Source organism: Globicephala melas, chromosome 12, assembly GCF_963455315.2.
Source record: "Globicephala melas chromosome 12, mGloMel1.2, whole genome shotgun sequence".
In the NCBI taxonomy this organism is placed as follows: Eukaryota; Metazoa; Chordata; class Mammalia; order Artiodactyla; family Delphinidae; genus Globicephala; species Globicephala melas.
This window is the reverse complement of record NC_083325.1, coordinates 17,897,493-17,918,769: the sequence shown is the minus strand read 5'-3', so window position 1 is coordinate 17,918,769 and position 21,277 is coordinate 17,897,493. Positions and strand designations below refer to the sequence as shown.

Sequence of the window (21,277 nt, the reverse complement as noted above, 5' to 3'; positions counted from 1 at the left end):
ATTATTTTTAAATTTCCTCTTTTTCTTAAGTGCAGGATAATTCTGTTTCCAGTGTCCCATTATATACAAGACTTTGAGACAAATAGGAGGGGTTTGGGGCTTGGTAAAAATGATAGTTGGGTTTTGAATTGCTTCTGGAGCCATATTTCTGGTTTTGCAGAGCTTTGCAAGACAAAGTTCCTTCTATTACCTCAAAGAATTAGGTTGTATCCTGAATATCAAGTGACTGACCTACCTATCCACCTAAACTTTGTTTCTTTATAGTAAGGCAGATTTCCAACTATGATGGAAATCAGAAGATCTTTACATCCTAGTGCTTTAGTGTGACTTTAAAAAGTTTATCAAAGCCTTTAAGGAAGGCTTTCTTTTTTTTTTTTTCTGAGCACACAATTCAACCTTGGATCAATTTACATTCTGGAGGAAAACCTCTACTATTGTTTTTATTAGCCCCTGAACATTGACCTCCAGGTGATCCTTTACCTGTGAAAACCTGAATGAAATTCCAGTCATCCATTTCCTCTGTGAGGGCTGTTTTGCCCTGGCGGGGTGGGTGGGGGTGGGGTGGGGGGGGTGGGCATATGGGTTGCCTGGTAACCACTATAATGTGGATGGGAAGAACACCCCTGTGAGTGTGGTTGTGAATGTCCATTGATCTAACTCTTCGCTAATTTTGGTGTGATCTTCTCAAAGTGGAGACAAAAGGTCTTTGTAATTTCATTTTATTAAAGGCATCCTTAAGGCTAGCTGCCAAACTCTTTTGTGTCCTCCTTTATATTTGATCTGTCTTTAGGTACCAATAAGGCAATTGTTTAGAATGAGACCTCACTAATTTTTTTCAAATATAGAAGTTTATCTAATTCAAAGAATCCATCATCTTGGTATTGACAAGTGTAGAATCTTATATTAAATCCAATGGTAACTCAAACCAATAAGCCTTTTTATGGGTTAACCATGGATGCAAAGGCATCCCAAAAGAAATTCAGCCTTCACAAGATCCAGAAAATCCACCCCCAAAGTTATCCTAAGAAAGCAAAGAACACTGTTGTCACAGGTGGTAAGCACCGTGTAGTGCACTAGTTTCCCATGAGAACAGGAAACACCTCTAGTTACAGACCCACTAATCTGTGACACTGGGCAGGAATACTGGAATGGGACTTTTTAAGCATTAATGAGACAACAAGGGCCCCTTACAGATTAGGACACTTATAATAAACTCCCCTGAGAGCTGGCACAGTTGGGCAAAGAGAAATCTGCTTCTTGGATCCACAGCCTACTGGGCTGTCTGCCCAGTGGGTGCTGGTACATGCATACTCTATCTGGAGGATACCAGAGATAATATTCTCACTGGTCACAAAGCCAAGCTCCCAACACATAAAACAAGCCAAAAGGAAAACCTCATCACACATATGATTCTCTTCCTTATGATAAATGACACACAAGACAGAGACAAAAGGAAACAATTACCATCTCTAGGAGGAAAAGGATCAATTGAAAACAAGAGTACTCCAAGTTTTAAGAAAGTTACTATACCTAAGAAAAAAGTTCACACAAATATTTTTTTCCTGCTAATCTATATTTGGAAAGGAAGGAGCAAGAAATTTTTACCTACCTCTCTTGACCAGGCGCTACGGAGTGAGATCTGGTAAAGCTAACTGTGCACAATTCTTAGCTTTCACTAGCTTCTGCTAGCTTTTTAGGATCATGTCTGTAGCCTCTAAAATGAGTATGGTGTCTCAGAAAGTCCTAAACTGGTTTCCAAACTGGAGGCAGGGGGCCAATAATTTTCCCTCTACCCCTCTAGGTTCTTGGCTGAGACATCTCTGTGATAAAAAGACAAGTTAACAGGAGAAAAACAAATAAAATTTTAATAACATGTATCCCTACTTTATACCCAGAAACAGAGAGTAGCTCCTCATATCATGATCTTTTTTTAAAAAGGAGGATGAGAAAAAGTCACTTAAGTTAAAAACCACCTGTGGGATTCCGCTTCCCGCGGGATTCCGCTTCTTCCCGCGGGATTCCGCTTCTTCCCGCGGGATTCCGCTTCTTCGCGCGGGATTCCGCTTCTTCCCGCGGGATTCCGCTTCCCGCCGGATTCCGTTTCTGGCGTCCTGCAGGATGAAGGTACTGGGATTCTTCTGGCGTCCCGCAGGATGAAGGTACTAAGTCATTTTATGTAAGGGACTTGGGCCTGCCCAGATTTTGGTATTGTGGAGAGGGGCCTGTGAGGGTGGTTCCTGGAGCCAGTCCCTTGGGACTTTAAATTTTTAATTAAGTATTTACACTTGGGGCATCCCTGGTGGCGCAGTGGTTGAGAGTCTGCCTGCCGATGCGGGGGACGCAGGTTCATGCCCCGGTCCGCGGGGATCTCACGTGCCGCGGAGCGGCTGGGCCTGTAGGCCATGGTCGCTGAGCCTGTGCGTCCGGAGCCTGTGCGTCCGGAGCCTGTGCTCCGCAACGGGAGAGGCCACAGCAGTGAGAGGCCCGCGTACCGCAAAAAAAAAAAAAAAAAAAAAAGTATTTACAGTTGAGCAAAGGTCTGTTATTTCTTTAACTTTTTTAAAGAAAACACTTAATTTTCCTCAGCCTGCTGAGCTTATGGATGCACCACCTGAAATTTTCTACTACAAAACTTAAGGCAAACATGGTGTCAAGAATATCTGTATGTTAAACTGAGTCATAAAAATTGTAGACATTGAACGTTTTTGACTGACAAAAATAGTGCTTTCATGGGACACAACCTACTACGTAGACAGTTCTGAAGCAGTTAAATATGTAGCTGTGTAAAGCTCAGTCTGTTTTGCTATACGTCATTCTCGAAAGACCTTATGAGGAAATTTTAATGGAAATTCAGTTCTGTGCAGAAGAAAGATCCATGCCTTTGGAATCAACAAGTCTTGGGTTTGAATACAAGAGCTACTAAACAGTCATGTGACCTCATTAAAGTTAATCAAATCTCTGAAGTTCAGGTTCCCCCTTCAAATGGGACAGTGGTGTTTTTGTTTTTTTTTTTTTTTTTTGCGGTACGCGGGCCTCTCACTGTTGTGGCCTCTCCCGTTGCGGAGCACAGGCTCCAGACGCGCAGGCTCAGTGGCCATGGCTGATGGGCCCAGCCTCTCCGCGGCATGTGGGATCTTCCTGGACCGGGGCACGAACCCATGTCCCCTGCATCGGCAGGCGGACTCGCAACCACTGCGCCACCAGGGAAGCCCGGTATTTTCTTATTGGGGTGTAATATGGATTAAATGGAAACATTATGCAAAATCTATAGGTCTTTTACATATTTAAACAAAAAAATTGAAGCTTTTCTAAGACAAACTGGTGTTTCAAGATAGTTTCTCTATGTAAGGTAAATTCCCAAATTATCAAAACAAAGGGAAGGTAGCATTAAGGTACAAGGAGGCATTTGAGAAAAAGGACAAAGTCATTATACACACACACATAACCACACTTAGCCTTATAAGTGCCAAGCTATTGTGTGACAGGAGAGAGGAAAGGATGAGTCTTGATGGAATTAGCTTTTTTCTGAAATAATGAGTTCCCTATCACTGAAAATGGTAAAGAAGCAACCAAAATTTTATCTGCCAAAGATTGGTAAGAAGTATTCTACTTTGGGATGGATGTTGGGATAGATTGCATTTAATATCTAAGATTCTATGATTGTATAAAAGCTTAAAAGCTCAGTTCAGAACATCAAGTATTTTCAGTTTTACAAAACTTACTTCAAGGGAAACAAGCAGACTTCTATAAAAGGCTCAAATGACTTCTTAGAAATCAAATAGCTCTTGCACAAGAACTGTTTGATGACTGAAGTATAAATGAATCAGAAACATATGGATTAAATTTATTATGAAATACAATAAGAGGAAAGTAGTGCTTGGCAAAATCTTTTTGGGCCTCTTGAACCAAAAATCTTTGGAAAATCGTTCAAGATGTTTTAATGACCTCAAAAAGCAGTTGGATTTACTCTGGCCTGCTATAAGCAATTTGAAGCCTTTAATTTCCTTTTTCTATTGTCTCTGGACAAAGTTCAATTCAATTTTCTACCAGCTGTTGACTGTCTCTGTTTAGTACAATAGCTTTTTACTGTCGTTGTTTAAAGTATGTTTGCTTGTTTTATACATTTAGGGAAAAAAAGACTAAAAAGTTTCGACTGTTGAATATTTCAAAATACTTGTCATTACTATTTAAATTTTACCCCGAAATGTCTTCCTCTGCCAAACCATTTGACTTAAGGGTGAAATTCATAGGATCTGTTTGGAATAGAGAGTTGATAAAAGTAGAAAGCCCTGCAAACAAATCTCCAGGGGCAGTGCAATATTTGATGCAAATAGCGTTGGCTTGAGTATTTAATAGAGAAAATGGGAATTTAGAAATAAAAATACCACTGGGAAATATCATCATGTTAAAGCAGAAGCTATGTGTCAGTTAAAATTTACCCTGAATAGTAGAATACAGTATAGAAGTTGAAGTTCTTGTAAACTGTCAAATCTTTAATTCATATTTATTTGATTTTACTTAACTTTTGAAAAATTTCATTACCTTAAAAATTCAGAATTTTTTGTACTGGCATAAAATATTGCTTTGGACTTCTTTTCCAAAATAATACCCAGCTCACTAGCAAATTCTCAAAAATGAAAATTTTGCATAGAAATTTCCCTTCTAGATTGGTACTCCTTTCTTCCATCCTTCAAACAGCAAACAAACATAAAACTACTGTCCCAAACTCAATAAATCTTGTAGGACCTCTTACCCATCTAATTAGACTCTTGTTGTTTTAAAAAAAGAATGTTCCACTCATTACCAAACATTAGGGTTTCATTTGTGAAATCCAAAAATATTGCATTGGGGAAGTAATAAAGAATTTCAAAATACTGAATTATCTACGCTATATTAGTATGAAGTAGCTCAGTTGACTCAGTGAAAATAAACAATGCAGTTTATGGGTTCAGTTTTAGGTCAGAGTAAAGTGCACATATATAAATTTTCTACCAACTTGTGGTCTGCTTATTGAATAGTAGTTTTAAGACAAAAAATAATGCATACTCAATTATATAGCTAAATATATTAATCTGGATACAGATTGTTTTAATACATACTAATGCTGACCCATGCAAAAAAATAGATTGGTGTGAGATCAGTCAAAATATTCAGCTAGATTAGCTCCTAATTCATTCATTAGCTCCTAAAGTAGTTTTTTATAGTCAAGTAAGAGTTCAATAAAGAGTCTGTGGAGGAAGGAAAGGATTTCTGTCCTCTTTGTGATTATTTAACTATTTTCATTAAAATCAGTATCGGGGGGTGAGGAGTTGGAATCATGGTGGAAATATTCAACTGTCAAGGCAGGTTGCCGTTCAATATTTATTAAGATCTACTGGAACTCCACCCACCATCCATCTAATCATTTACTCACTCATTAACTAATTATGCACAAAATTACAGGCCAGGCACTGTGATAGGTGCTGTGGACGTTTCAACAAAGAAAATAAAAGCTTTGCTCTCTTGAGCGTACCATGTAGTAGGAGAGAATAGACATGTTAACTGTAATAATGAAGTGCTGTGGTCGACCTATAGAGAAAGCACAGTAGTGGCAGAAAGGGGTGTGCAATTTAAAACTACCAGGAGTAAGAATGGGTGGTCAGGAAAGGCCTCAGAGTGGCAAATCTCAAAAGATGAGTAGCTGTCCCTCAAGTGGATGGTGAGGAAAGGAGCACTGCAGGTGAGGAAGCAACTTGAGCCAAGGCAGGGAGGCAAGGTACAGCTTAGTTTGGAAAACTCCATGAACTTCAGCATAGCTGGAACTCAAGTTCATAGTGTCATAAATTTCATCTACATCACAATGATACTGAAAGAGTACGAGTGTGGAGCGTTTTTCTATTTGATCTCAGATGCATTGTGTCTTTCTCTTTCTCTGGTCTTTGCCTTTGGGAAAAATATTTCCAAGATCCCTTGATATTTCACTTCCCGTATACAGTTGGCCCTTGAATAATGCTGGGATTAGGGATCCCACCCTCCTCCCCAAAAATAAAAAAAATTAAAAAAAACTAGATTTCTAATTTCTTTATAGACAATATAAAATTTTAAATTATAGATATTTTAATTACTTATGAATATCTTTGTGAATTTATTGTGCTAAGTTGAAATGATCTTCTTTTTTTTTTTTAATCTGAGACTTTGTTTTTAATTCTCAAGCCTTATGATCAGATAATTTACAAATCTGTGCTAATGATAGAGCTCCTCGACCTTAACCCTTCTGAGTTGGCAAAAGCATCATTACCAATCACACATCTACAGTAGTTCTATAGTTGTGTTTCTGAATACCTGTTTAAAAGTCAATCCTGAATTATAACTTAGTCTGACTTTGTAAAGAATTCACAAGCAAGTTTCCCAACCTATCATGTCACGGTGAATTTTAAAAACACCTGATCTTAAAGATCATCTATTAAAAAAAAATTTAAAAAGATCATCTATAAAATGTGAGAAGTACTAAATATTCTTTATCTGATGCTATACAAAACCACACTAAAATGCCCTTCATTAAGTAAAACGCAATGTTTTAGATGGAGAATTTTAATTAAATTGGCATATTTAAGACCAAAAAGATAAAGTGGACATTGTCAATGTATCTTCAGCCCTAGCCTTAACAGGTGAATGAACACAACTTGAAACACAGGTGAATCTTGCTGGTCTATGAGACAGTGAAGGGAGCTTCTCAATATTTAAATATATTAATATAACCAGTTATAGAAATCTAAATATAAAACCAATCTCCTATAGGGTTTGAGAAGGCATTTACCATATCCCTGAAAAGATTAACATTCCTTATTCAAGTTTAATCATCTCCTTAGAAGGGGAAAACAGTGACAGTACTTGCTGAACCAGAATTACTATCAAAATTCCAAAAGCTGACCATATTCATTTAGCCACAAGCCAATCTTATTTAAATCCGGACAGAAATATTACATCAGCTATTCATGATCTGAATTCTAGTGTATGAGATCAATTTAAATATGGTACACGTAAAAAGTCATGAGACATTTGTTTCATAATAAATAAGGCAGTGGCCAACTATTACTCATTAGTAGCTTTTTTGAGATAAGCTATCAAGTCTGCCCTTTCTCCCTTCTCCTTATTGCCAGCGAAGATCATTTTTGTTCCAGGGATGTACTTCTTGGGATTCTCCAAATACTCCATCAGTGTCTCCTCTCCCCAGGTGATGCCTTTGTTCTTGTTGGCATCTGTGTAAGAGAATCCGACTGCCTGACCTGTCTTTCACCCAAACAGACCATGGAGATTTGGCCCAGGCTTGTGCTTGCCTCCCTTTTCCACAGTATGGCACTGGGCACACTTCTGAACAAAAATCTTCTTGCCCTTCTCAACATCACCCATTTTTAAATCGTTCTTTCTCCGTGTACGACCTAAGCCATTCCCGCTTGCAAGCCAAAAGTCCCGCTCTCTAATCCCAAGGACACGCCGGTCCGCACCTATGTACGGGTGAAAATGCCAGAATGATCTTCTTAAATAAATCGTTCTAACATACACCTAAAATTTATGGTGTTATAGCTCTACACTAAAAAAAAATTAGAAGTCAATTTTTTCTTTATAATTTGAAGCATAAAAATAATTTAAAGTTTAATAAATCACATACATTTGTATTTATTACTTAGCTTTGGTAGTTTGATTTTAACATATTGTCAATATTTGCTTCAAATTTTTTAAAGGAAAAAAATGACTACTCTTGTCTACTTTTGGAAATACATCCCACCATCTGTGTGTGTGTGGGGGGGGGGTCATAAGATTTATAATAAGCACTAATTATGTCAGCCTTTGCTATGGAAGTAGACATTGTCTCTATTTTCCAAAGCTATGAGTACACTTGCTCTTTGCTCCACAGGGAAACACTATCTTTGTCTTTCAAGGCCTATAAGAAAACCTGCCATTGTCTACCTTCCAAGGCTACTTGATATAGAGATATTGTTAACAGTCAAGAACAAAGGGCAGTTAATATGTGCAGGAACATGAGACATCTATGAGAAATTATTTTCCAATATGCCTTGGCTGAAGTCAGCAGAAAAGGAATTTACTTAAATGATGTTGGGTAGTCCACAGAATCACATCCAAAACTTCTAATTGGGATGAGTCCTGATCATTCTTGCATCTTTGCATCAATGCCTTCCAAGGGCAGGTGCGTCTAGATGGTGCATCCTAAGTCCTGGTACAACATTTTTGCTGCAAGGGAAATAATTATCCAAAACTTTTGAGTCTATAGACAAAGGATGACTTTACCACCAACTAATATTAGTTTAGAAAGGAAATTTCTCAAATATAGAAAGGCATTAAAATACTCAGTTACAGGTGTCGACTACATTAGTTTGGGTTAATATAATGTCTGAATTTTAACTCTGTGATTGACAGAATTATGGCAAGCATGTTCTTTGTTCCCTAATGTTACACCAAAATTTGTTACATTATGTGGCAAAAGGAACTTTGCAGATGTAATCAACATTGCTATTCAACTAGCCTTAAAAAAGGGAGACTCTCCTGAATTATCCAGATGGTATCAAGTAATCATATGAGTCCTTAAAACAGAAGAAGAAAGCAGAAGAGTAATCAGAGATTCCAAGCATAAGAAGGACGCTATATCATTGCTGGCTAAGAGATGGAAAGAGCCATGTTGAAAGCATGAGAAGGAAACGAATTCTGCCAACAGCAAGTACACTTGGAAGAAGACCTCAAGCCTCAGATGAATTTGATATTTAAATGCTAGCATTTAATTATGGAAATCTTAGTTCATAAGAATTGTAGATTAGTTGGAATATGAAGGCACTGACATTTCCTTTCAGAGAGTTCCAAATATCAGCATTGCCGCTTACATCCATGGATTGCAAAGAGATTAAGGAAAAAAATAACAATTGTCAAACACATGTGAACAGCATCATATGAGCTCTCGATCTCCAACAGTGGTTCTCAAACTTCGACATGTGACAGAATAACCTGGAGGACTTGTTGAAACACAGATTGCTTGGTTCTTCTGCTCCCTTCCCCTGTCCCACTGGGAGCTTATGACTCAGTAGGACTGGAGGGGAACTTGAGAATTTACATTTCAAACACTTCCAAATAATGCTGTAGGTCCAGTGATCACCATAAAAGGACCACTAGCCTGTGATATTACCCATGTTTTAAAAAGTTTCTAGGAATAACTGCAGAGCCCAGAAATGGAAAGAAAGACTAAGCATCTTATTGTTTTGATAGCAGTTCTTTAATCAGAATCCATAGGGAATTTCCATTTAATCATTTGAAAATAAATTTAAACACTACTAGTCCTCTTAGGTTCCCAAAATTATATGAGGGATATATTTCTAATCTACTACATAAAGCAACATGTTGCAAATGGAAAAATAACAGAATCCATGATCCATTATACTTACTAACTGCTAAATTTGGCATAATTGTTTGATATGCATGTGAGCTTTGTCATTGTCATTTTAAAGTAGGGATAAATCATATCACTTCACATGTGTAACAGTATAAGTTGATATAAATGTGAAAATACTAAATCAGTATCTCTAACTGGTATTTACAATCTACAGCTCTTAGAAATAATGGCAAACATAAAGTTAGCATTGTATACATTTCATACAGAAACTCAGTTTCCTAGAGCTGAACACTTACATCATTTTTAAATGTTTACAAATGTTAAATACAAGAACATAAACTACAATGTACTGTTTAGTAATTAATTATAAAGTGAAATTGCTGTAACCAAAAAATGGGTCAAAACTTAGTGTACTATAGTACTCAAAAGCCCTCCACATACCCCTTTCTAATCACAACACTCTATTTTCCCAACATAACGCTATCCTTAGGTTTATGGTAATTTCCTTGACTTTTCTCTTTCACCTTACTACTCAAGTATGTATCTCTAAACACTAGAGCTCATCTTTATCTTTGGTATTTACATAAATTTAAATTACTTTCTCTATCATTTGTTATCTGGCTACCTTCACTCATTTTTATGTTTGCATTATTCATCCCTGCAGTACATGTAGCCACAGCTTATTTTTCTCTTTGTGCTCATCCACACACAAGCTCACAGTCAACACACACATATTTTTGTTAGGTACTTTCCTAGGAATAAAATTGTATGGTCAAGTAGTATGCTTCCTTATGTTCAATTTTGGTAGATGATGCTAAGCAATTTTCAAAGTTCTGTAACAATTTAGAATAAATGAGTGTTCCAATTTCTCCTCATTCTAACCTATATGTCTGTATGTATAATATTTAATTGTAACCATTTTTACATGGGGAACATATTTTTACATTGTGGTCTTAATTTGCATTTCCTGATTATTAATACGGTTCAGCACATTTCAGTCTGTTTTTGTTTGTTTTCTGTATGGAGTGGAGATCATTTGATTCACTATCAAAACATGAAATACCTGTTTGAGTTGCTTGCTTATGTTTTTCTATAACATGGTCAGTCTTATTTCTTATGGGTTTATGGAAATTACATGTATTTTGGATATGAGTTCTTTGTGGATGGATCATCTCCGTTGAGCACAGTGTCTTCTTTCCAAGTACTGTAATATTGCTCAATCATATTTTTATATTATTTTTTATAGTTCTCTAATGTTTCTGTCTTTTTCACTCTCTTGAATGTTTTTATTACTGATAAATAGAAATATAATTGAGTTCTAATTTATGAACGTGAGAAACGACAGTTTGACATGAGATCATTAAATTTTTTATGTACATTGCAGGTGAAGTCTTCTGTTCCCAAACTCTTCTTTGTAGGGTGATATGATAGCTATGGGAATATTTATATTTAATATTATTTTAGCTTGTCCAATTTTTGCAGTTCTGTCTTCTTAGTAATTTGTCAATTTGTTCTTTTTAAATTTATCAATATAAAATTGCTATAATACTATCTTTTCATTTTAATATCATATTAAACATCCAGGATTTGTAATAATGACATCTTTTTTCTTTCTGTTATTGGTCAACTGTGTTTTTCTCTTCTTTATGTTCATCAGTTTTGCATGCTGGTTAGTTGAATTGTCAAACAATCAACATTTTGTTAGTTGACTCTCTATATTGCACGTTTTCTGTTTCATTAATTTGTACCCTTATATCTGTTATTTTCCTTTTTATGTCTTCTTTTGATTTATTTTGCTATATTTATACAATTTCTTGTGTTAGAGTCTTCAACCATTATTTTTCTGTCTTGTTTGTTAACATATATATATATATCAGGCTATATTGTGTCATCACTGCTTTAAATATGTCCAAAACACTTTATAACATTTTTATTATCATTCATTGCAAAATATTTACTTAATTTCATTATGATTTCCTCTCTGAACAATAAGTTATTTAGATCTTATCTGGGTAATTATTCACTATAGTATTATGTTCTGTGTTTTCAAACTGATGGTTTATTTTTTCCCAATTTTTAGTCTTTTTTTGGCAATATGTTTTCTTTAAACTATCTAGTCTGCAAGCATCCAAAGTTATTTTGAAGTGTCTTAAATTTATAACATTTATTATAAAGTTCCACAAAAAGTTAAGAACAATTAGTACCTATTATATCAAAGAATCTCTGCCTTGATGTTGAGAATAATGTTATTGCTCATGATAAACGAGTGACAAAAAGAAAATTCTGTGAGATGAAAACAATGTTTTTATATGAAGATAACAGAAATCAAGAAGAAGCCTATTGTGACAGAGTTGTAGGAGCATATATTTCTTAGTGAAAATACCGACATAATCATATTTTAATAAATAATACTAAAGTATATTATAGGAGAAAACTAAGTCACTGTAAATTAATTATTAATCATCTAATACTTTGTGTTTAGCATTATGTTTATGTTAACTTCTGCCTAGGCTTTGCAAATACAGATTGCCTAGTGTAAATGTAGTAAATCCTGAGCTATTTCAATCTTGTGTCAACATACTTAATCAGTGAACATGCAATCTAAAAATGTGAAACTACCTCACATTTATGATTATTTTAATGTTCTGTCTCACCCATCTATCCTCTGACTTACAAGCATGTGCCATGGCACTTTGTTATGTTCATGTAAGGAAGGGAAATTATTACCAAGTCATTTATTTGTTACCAATAAAACAATTCATTTGTTTTCACAATTACAACAAATAGTCACATAAGGAAATGCATCAAAATCTGCATCTTGCTGTTAGGAAAAATAAAATTGCCTCTCTAGCCAAATTCTAGACTAATGAAAATTGAATAGTTTTCCCGTATTCCAAACCAACAGCTACATTGCCTGCACTGTAGGGCCAATGTATTGAACTATGACTTTCACATTGTGAAAACATGGTCCTATCAGAATTTTGTTTAGAGTTTTCACAGAATTTTGCCTATGACATGACAACATAAGAGATATTGGACTTTTGGAGACCAAAAAACTGAGATTTAAGAGTATGACTGAAGGATGAATTTAATGAAAAAAAAAAAGCTTAGCCATTCCTGAAATATCAAGAATAACTTAAACTCTTCAAGTACCTAGAACTTTTTTTTCACATAGAAAAAAACAAAAGAATATTAATTACATTGAAATATAGGGCTAGACTATTAGAGGGTTTATCTAAATATGAGAGTTGATAGCAGTGGAGAACAGAATATTGAAAAATTTAACAGGTTTCCCTTGTAGAAAGCTGTGATATGAGAGTTAAGAGTTTATCAAGTCTATATGTTATTTTAATACAATTTGAAGTACATGTACCAAAGTGTTCATAAGTTTTCACTTTGTTTCCCAATACCAATTTGTATTAATAGACTTTACTTTTTAGATTAGTTTTAGATTTTCAGAAAAATGAGAACATAGTACAGTGTTATATATACACCTGACATGCACAGAGTGTCTATTATTAATATTATACATTTATATGATATGGTATGTATATTTCATTATGATACATTGTTATTAACTAACGTGTATAAACTAATCAGATTTCCTTAATTTATACCTAATGTCCTTTTTCTGTTCAATGGGTGTAGAAGTCTCCAACCATAAAATGGTTTTGTCTTTTTCTCTTTTCACTTCCATCAGTTTTTGCCTCATGTATTTTCATTCTCTAATATTAGCTACATACTGATTTTTTTTTGAAATTAATATAGCGACTCCATTTTTTTTAGTGTTAACATGGTACATATTGCTCATTTTCTTTATTTTTAATCTATCTGTGTTTTTGTTTTTATAATTAAAGTTGTTTTCTTGTAGACAATACATGGTTAGATATTATTTTATTATTCTACTCTCACAGTCTCTTTTACTTGGTATATTTTCACATGTAATGTGATATTTTATATAGTTGGATTAATAGCCACAATGTCTCTGACTCTCTTATACTTATTGCGATTGTTTTTTTTTCCATTTATATTGAGAATAATTGGTATACATCACTAAATAAATTTATATATACTGTGAAATAATTTCCACAATAGGTTCAGCTAACATTCAACCTTCTCATATAGATATAATAAAAAATAAAGAAGAAAAAAAAGGAAAAAAAAATCCTTGTGATGAAAACTCTTAGTATTTATGCTCTTAACAACTCTCCTACATATCATATATCAGTGTCACCAATGGTCATCATGTTGTACATTACATCCCTAGTACTTGTTTATCATATAACTGGAAGTTTGTAACTTTTGACCACCTTTCTCCAATACCCTCTGCCCCAATTCTTTTTTCAGTTTCCAGTAATCACAAGTCTATTGTTTTTTTGTTTTTTTTTTCTTAAGGTTCCCAAGACGCCCAATATAAATGAGATCATACAGCATTTGTCTTTCTCTGCCTGGTCAATTTCACTGAGCATGCCTTCCAGTTCCATCATGTTGTCACAAAAGATTGGATTTTCTATCTAATTTTTAAGGCAGAATAATATTTTATCTATCTATCATCTATTTATCTATCTATCTATCTACCACAGTTATTTATCCATTCAACAGTCAATGGGCATTTAGTTTGTTTCCATGTCTTGGCTATTTAAAATGATGCTGCTATGAATAGTAGGATGCAGCTACCTTTGCCAGTTAGTGTTTTCATATCCTTTGGCTATATTCCCAGATATGGAATTGCTGAATCATATTGTAATTGTATTTTTAATTTTTTGAGACTCTTCAAAACTGTTTTAGGTAGTGGCTGTACCAATTTATATTCTGCCCAACAGTGCACAATTGTTCCCTTTTCTCAGCATCAACAATAGGATTTGTTATGTCTTGTCTTTTTGATGTTGACCATTCTAAAAGGAGTGAGATGATATCTCATTGTGATTTTAATCTGCATTTCCCTAATGACTACCAATGTTAAACATCTTTTCATGTACTTGTTGGCCTTTAGTGTATCTTCTTTGGAGAAATATCTATTCAAATATTTTGCCCATTTTTTAACTGGGTTATTTGTTATCTAGCTATTGTGTTGTATAACATCTTTATATATTTTGGATATTAACCCGGTATCAGATATATGGTTTGCAAATATATATATATATTTTTTTCCCATTCTGTAGGTTGTTTTTTTTTCCCTTTATTGATGGTTTCTTTTGCTGGGCAGAAGTTTTTAGTTTGATGTAGTCCCACTTGTTTATTTTTTATTTTGTTGTTGTGCTTTAGGTGTCATATCCAAAAAATCATTAGCAAGATCCATGTCAAAGAACTTTATTCTTATGCTTTTATTTAGAAGTTTCATGGATTCAGGTCTTACATTTAAATCTTTAACTCATTTTGAGATAATTTTTGTGAGTGGTGTAAGATATGAATACCATTTTACTCTTTTATATATGAATATCCTATTATTCCCAGCACTATTTGTTGAAAAGACTGTATTTTCTCCACTGAGTACTCTTGGCTCCCTTGTTAAATATTAGTTGACCAGGTGTGCTTGGGTTTATTTCTGGCCTCTGAAATCTGTTTCATTGGTCTATTTTTTGCCAGTACCATACTTTTTTGAAGACTATAGCTTTATAGCGTAGCTCAGAATGAGAAAGTGTGATACTTCCTGCTTTGTTCTTCTTTCTCAGGATTTCTTTGGCTATTTTGGGTCTTTGGTGCTTCCACATAAATTTTAGGAGTGTTTTTTTTTCTACTTCTGTAAAAATTGCCACTGGAATCTTGATAAGAATTGAATCTATAGATGGCTTTTTAATCAATTTTTAACAATATTCTTCCAATTCATAAACATGGGATACATTTTCCATTTATTTGTGTCTCCAGGTTCTTTCATCAATGTCTCAGAGTTTTCAGAGCAGAGATCTTTCACCTCTTGGTTAATTAATTCCTAAATATTATATTGTTTTGATGTTTTTTTTTGTTGGGAGATAGTTGATTACTGATTCTATCTCTTTACTAATAATCACTTTATTCAGATTTTCTAGTTGTGGTAAGTTGTATGTTTCTAAGAATTTTAAGAATTTTTCTATTTCTTGTAGATTTTTCAGTTTCTTGCCATATATGTTTCCATGGTAGCCTCTTATGTTTCTTTGAATTTCTTTGGTATAAATTGTAATGTCTCCTTTTTCATTTATATTTTTTTAATTTGAGTCTTTCTCCTTGGTTATTCTAGCTAAGTTTTTTTTTTTTCAATTTTGTTTATCTTTTCAAAGAAACCATGTTTAGTTTGGTTAATCTTTTCTACCGTTTTCCTCTTTTCTATGTCATTTATTTCTGCGCTAATCTTTATTATTTTCTTTCTTACTCTAACTTTGGACTCAGATTGTTCTTCTTTTTCTAATTCTTTAAGGTGTAGAATTATGTTGTTTATTTGTTATTTTTCTGGCTTCTTAATGTAGGCATTTATTGCTATGAATTTTCTCTTAGAACCTCTTTTGGTACATCTCATAATTTCTGGTATGTTATATTTTTATTTTAATTTGTACCAAATACCTTTTTTTTAAATTTTCATCTATTATTTCTTCTTTTATCCATTGGTTTTCAGTAGAGTGTTGTTTAATTTCCATGTGTTTGTGAATTTTCCAGTTTTCCTATTATTGTTGATTTCTTGTTTTATGCTATGGTGGTCAAAGAAGATACTTGATATGATTTCAATCTCCTTGAATTTAGTAACACTTTTTTTGTGGCCTAACTTCCATTCTATCCTAGAAAATGTTCTATATGTGCTTAAATAGATGTGTATTCTGTTGCTTTAGATAGAATATTCTGTACTTGTCTGTTAGGTTAATTTGGTCTATAGTGTTGTTCAAATGTGCTGGTTCCTTATTGATCTGCTGTCTGGATGATCTATCCATTGAGAATACTATATAAAAGCTCCCAACTACTGTTAAAGTAATTTATTTCTCTCTTTATCTCTGTTAGTTTTTACTTTATATACTTAGGTACTCTGATGTAAGACGCATCAGTAATTACCATTGTTATATGTTCTTGATGTACCGTTCCTTTTATAATTATATAATAATCTTGTTTGTCTCTTTTTACCATTTTTACCTTAAAGTCAATTTTGTTTAAGTATAATTACCCCTCTTTTTTTTGATTACAATTTACTTGAAATATCTCTATCATCCCTTCACTCTCAGTCTATATACATCTTAAAGGACAAAGTAAACCTCTAGTAGGCAGCATATTGTTGGGGTATTGTTTATTCATGTATTCATTCCATTTATCTTTTTTTTTTTTTTTGTGGTATGCGGGCCTCTCACTGTTGTGGCCTCTCCCGTTGCAGAGCACAGGCTCCGGATGCGCAGGCTCAGGGGCTATGGCTCATGGGCCCAGCTGCTCCGCGGCATGTGGGATCTTCCCAGACCAGGGCACAAACTCATGTCCCCTGCATCGGCAGGTGGACTCTCAACCACTGCACCACCAGGAAAGCCCTCCATTTATCTTTAAAGTAATTAGTGAGTAATTTTTGATAAATAGCAAGGAATTGGCACTGCCACTTTGTAGATTGTTTTCTGGTTGCTTTGTAGAGCCAGTTTTCCTTGTTTCTTCTGCAGCTCATTTTTTTGTGTTTTGATGTCTTTGGGTATCAGTATGCTTTGACTTGTTTTTTTGCATTTTATTTATTTATTTTTATACAGCAGGTTCTTATTAGTCATCAATTTTATACACATCAGTGTATACATGTCAATCCCAATCACCTAATTCATCAAACCACCCCCCCATCCCCTGCCACGTTCCCCACTTAGTGTCCATATGTTTGTTCTCTACATCTGTGTCTCAATTTCTGTCCTGCAAATCAGTTCATCTGTATCATTTTTCTAGGTTGCACATACATGCGTTAATATACAATATTTATTTTTCTCTTTCTGACTTATTTCACTCTGTATGACAGTCTCTAGATTCATCCACGTCTCTACAAATGACCCAATTTCATTCCTTTTTATGGCTGAGTAATATTCCATTATATATATGTACAACTTCTTCTTTATCCAGTCATCGGTCAATGGGCATTTAGGTTGCTTCCATGACCTGGCTACTGTAAATAGCGCTGCAATGAATATTGGGGTTCATGTGTCTTTTTGAATTATGGTTTTCTCTGGGTATATGCCCAGTAGTGGGATTGATGGGTCGTATGGTAGTTCTCTTTTTAGTTTTGTAAGGAACCTCCATACTATTCTCCATAGTGGCTGTATCAGTTTACATTCCCACCAGCAGTGCAAGAGGGTTGCCTTTTCTCCACACCCTCTCCAGCATTTGTTGTTTATAGATTTCCTGATGATGCCTATTCTAACTGGTGTGAGGTGATACCTCACTGTAGTTTTGATTTGCATTTCTCTAATAATTAGTGATGTTGAGCAGCTTTTCATGTGCTTCTTGGCGATCTGTAGGTCTTCTTTGGTAAAGTGTCCATTTAGGTCTTCTGCCCATTTTTGGATTGGGTTGTTTGCTTTTTTTAATATTGAGCTGCATGAGCTGTTTATATATTTTGGAGATCAATCCTTTGTCTGTTGAGGCATTTCAAATATTTTCTCCCATTCTGAGGGTTGTCTTTTGGTTTTGTTTCTGGTTTCCTTTGCTGTGCAAAAGCTTTGAAGTTTCATTAGGTCCCATTTGTTTATTTTTTTTTTTAATTTCCATTACTCTAGGAGGTGGATCAAAAAAGATCTTGCTGTGATTTATGTCAAAGAGTGTTCTTCCTATGTTTTCCTCTAAGAGTTTTATAGTGTCCAGTCTTACATTTAGGTCTCTAATCCATTTTGAGTTTATTTTTATGTATGGTGTTAGGGAGTGTTCTAATTTCATTTTTTTACATGCAGCTGTCCAGTTTTCCCAGCACCACTTATTGAAGAGACTGTCTTTTCTCCATTGTATATCCTTGCCTCCTTTGTCATAGATGAGTTGACCATAGGTGTGTGGGTTTATCTCTGAGCTTTGTATCTTGTTCCATTGATCTATATTTCTGTTTTTGTGCTAGTACCATATTGTCTTGATGACTGTAGCTTTGTAGTGTAGTCTGAAGTCAAGGAGTCTGATTCCTTGAGCTCCGTTTTTTTTCCCTCAAGACTGCATTGGCTATTTGGGGTCTTTTTTGTCTCCATACAAATTTTAAGATTTTTTTATTCTAGTTCTGTAAAAAATGCCATTGGTAATTTGAGAGGGGTTTCATTGAATCTGTAGATTGCTTTGGGTAGTAGAGTCCTTTTCACAATATTGATTCTTCCAACCCAATAACTTGATATATCTCTCCATCTGTTGGTATCATCTTTAATTTATTTCATCAGTGTCTTATTGTTTTCTGCATACAGGTCTTATGTCTCTCTAGGTAGTTTTATTCCTATGTATTTTATTCTTTTTTTTGCAATGGTAAGTGGTAGTGTTTCCTTAATTTCTCTTTCAGATTTTTCATCATTAGTGTCCAGGAATGCAAGTGGTTTCTGTGCATTAATTTTGTATCCTGCAACTTTACCAAATTCATTGATTAGTTCTAGTAATTTTCTGGTGGCATTTTTAGGATTCTCTATGTATAGTATCATGTCATCTGCAAACAGTGACAGTTTTACTTCTTCTTTAACAATTTTTTTTATTTCTTTTTCTTCTCTGATTACCGTGGCTAGAACCTCCAAAGCTATGTTGAATAATATTCGTGAGAGTGGACATCCTTGTCTTGTTCCTGATCTTAAAGGAAATGCTTTCAGATTTTCACCATTGAGAATGATGTTTGCTGTGGGTTTCTTATGTATGGCCTTTATTATGTTGAGGTAGGGTCCCTCTATGCCCACTTTCTGGAGAGTTTTTATCATAAATATGTGTTGAATTTTGTCAAAAGCTTTTTCTGTATCTATTGAGCTGATCATATGGTTTTTATTCTTCAGTTTGTTAATATGGTGTATCACATTGATTGATCTGCATATATTGAAGAACCCTTGCATCCTTGGGATAAATCCCACTTGATCATGGTGTATGATCCTTTTAATGTGTTGTTGGATTCTGTTTGCTGGTATTTTGTTGAGGATTTTGCATCTATATTCATCAGTGATATTGGTCTGTAATTTTTTTTTTTTTTGTAATATCTTTGTCTGGTTTGGGTATCAGGGTGATGGTGTCCTCATAAATGAGTTTGGGAGTGTTCCTTCCTCTGCAATTTTTTGGAAGAGTTGGAGAAGGATGGGTGTTAATTCTTCTCTAAATGTTTGATAGAATTCACCTGTGAAGCTATCTGGTCCAGGACCTTTGTTTGTCGGAAGATTTTTAATCACAGTTTCAATTTCATTACTTGTGATTGGTCTGTTCATATTTTCTATTTCTTCCTGGTTCAGTCTTGGAAGATTATAACTTTCTAAAAATTTGTCCATTTCTTACAGGTTGTCCATTTTATTGGCATAGTGTTGCTTGCAGTAGTCTCTTAGGATGCTTTGTATTTCTGTGGTGTCTGTTGTAACTTCTCCTTTTTCATTTCTAATTTTATTGATTTGATTCCTCTCCCTCTTTATCTTGATGAGTCTAGCTGAAAGTTTGTCAATTTTGTTTATCTTCTCAAAGAACCAGCTTTTACTCTTATTGATCTTTGCTATTGTATTCTTTGTTTCTATTTCATTAATTTCTGCTCTGATCTTTATGATTTCCTTTCTTCTGCTAATTTTGGGTTTTCCTTGCTCTTATTTCTCTAGTTCCTTTAGGTGTAAGGTTAGATTGTTTACTTGAGATTTTTCTTGTTTCTTCAGGTAGGCTTATATAGCTATAAACTTCCCTCTTAGAACTGCTTTTGCTAAATCCCATAGGTTTTGGATCGTAATGTTTTCATTGTCATTTGTCTCTAGCTATTTTTTGATTTCTTCTTTGATTTCTTAATGATGTCTTGGTTATTTAGTAACTTATTGTTTAGCCTCCATGTGTTTATGTTTTTTATGTTTTTTTTTTCTGTAATTCATTTCTAATCTCATAGCTTTGTATTCAGAAAAGATGCTTGATATGATTTCAATTTTCTTAAATTTACTGAGGCTTGATTTGCAACCCAAGATATGATCTATCCTGGAGAACGTTCTGTGTGTACTTAAGCAGAAAGTGTAATCTGCTGTTTTTGGATGGAATGTCCTATAAATATCAATTTAATCTATCTGGTCTATTGTGTCATTTAAAGCTTGTGTTTTCTTATTAATTTTCTGTTTGGATGATCTGTCCACTGGTATAAGTGAGGTGTTCAAATCCCCCACTATTAATGTGTTACTGTTGATTTCCTCTTTTATAGCTGTTAGCAGTTGCCTTATGTGTTGAGTTGCTCCTATGTTGGTGCATATATATTTATAATTGTTATAACTTTTTCTTGGATTGATCCCTTGATCATTATATATTGTCCTTACTTGTGTCTTGTAACATTCTTTATTTTAAAGTCTATTTTATCTGATATGAGTATTGCTACTCCAGCTTTCTTTTGATTTCCATTTGCATGGAATATCTTTTTCCATCCTCTCACTTTCAGTTTGTATGTCTCCATAGGTCTGAAGTGGGTCTCTTGTAGACAGCATATACATGGGTTTTGTTTTTGTATTCATTCAGCAAGCCTGTGTCTTTTGCTTGCAGCATTTAATCCATTCACATTTAAAGTAATTATCAATATGTATGCTCCTATGACCATTTTCTTAATTGTTTTGGGTTTGTTTTTGCAGGTCTTTTTCTTCTCTTGTGTTTCTCACTTAGCGAAGTTTCTTTAGCATTTGTTGTAGAGCTGGTTTGGTGGTGCTGAATTCTCTTAGCTTTTGCTTGTCTGTAAAGCTTTTGATTTTTGTGTCAAATCTGAATGAGGTTCTTGCCAGGTAGAGTAATCTTGGTTGTAGGTTCTTCCCTTTCATCACTTTAAGT

The 21,277-nt window shown here is 34.5% G+C and overlaps 1 pseudogene; it reads right to left on the bottom strand.

Moving 5' to 3' along the window:
• Nucleotides 1-7,069: 7,069 nt before the first annotated feature.
• Nucleotides 7,070-7,412, bottom strand: LOC115842554 (cytochrome c-like; annotated as a pseudogene).
• Between the last annotated feature and the right edge of the window lie 13,865 nt (nucleotides 7,413-21,277).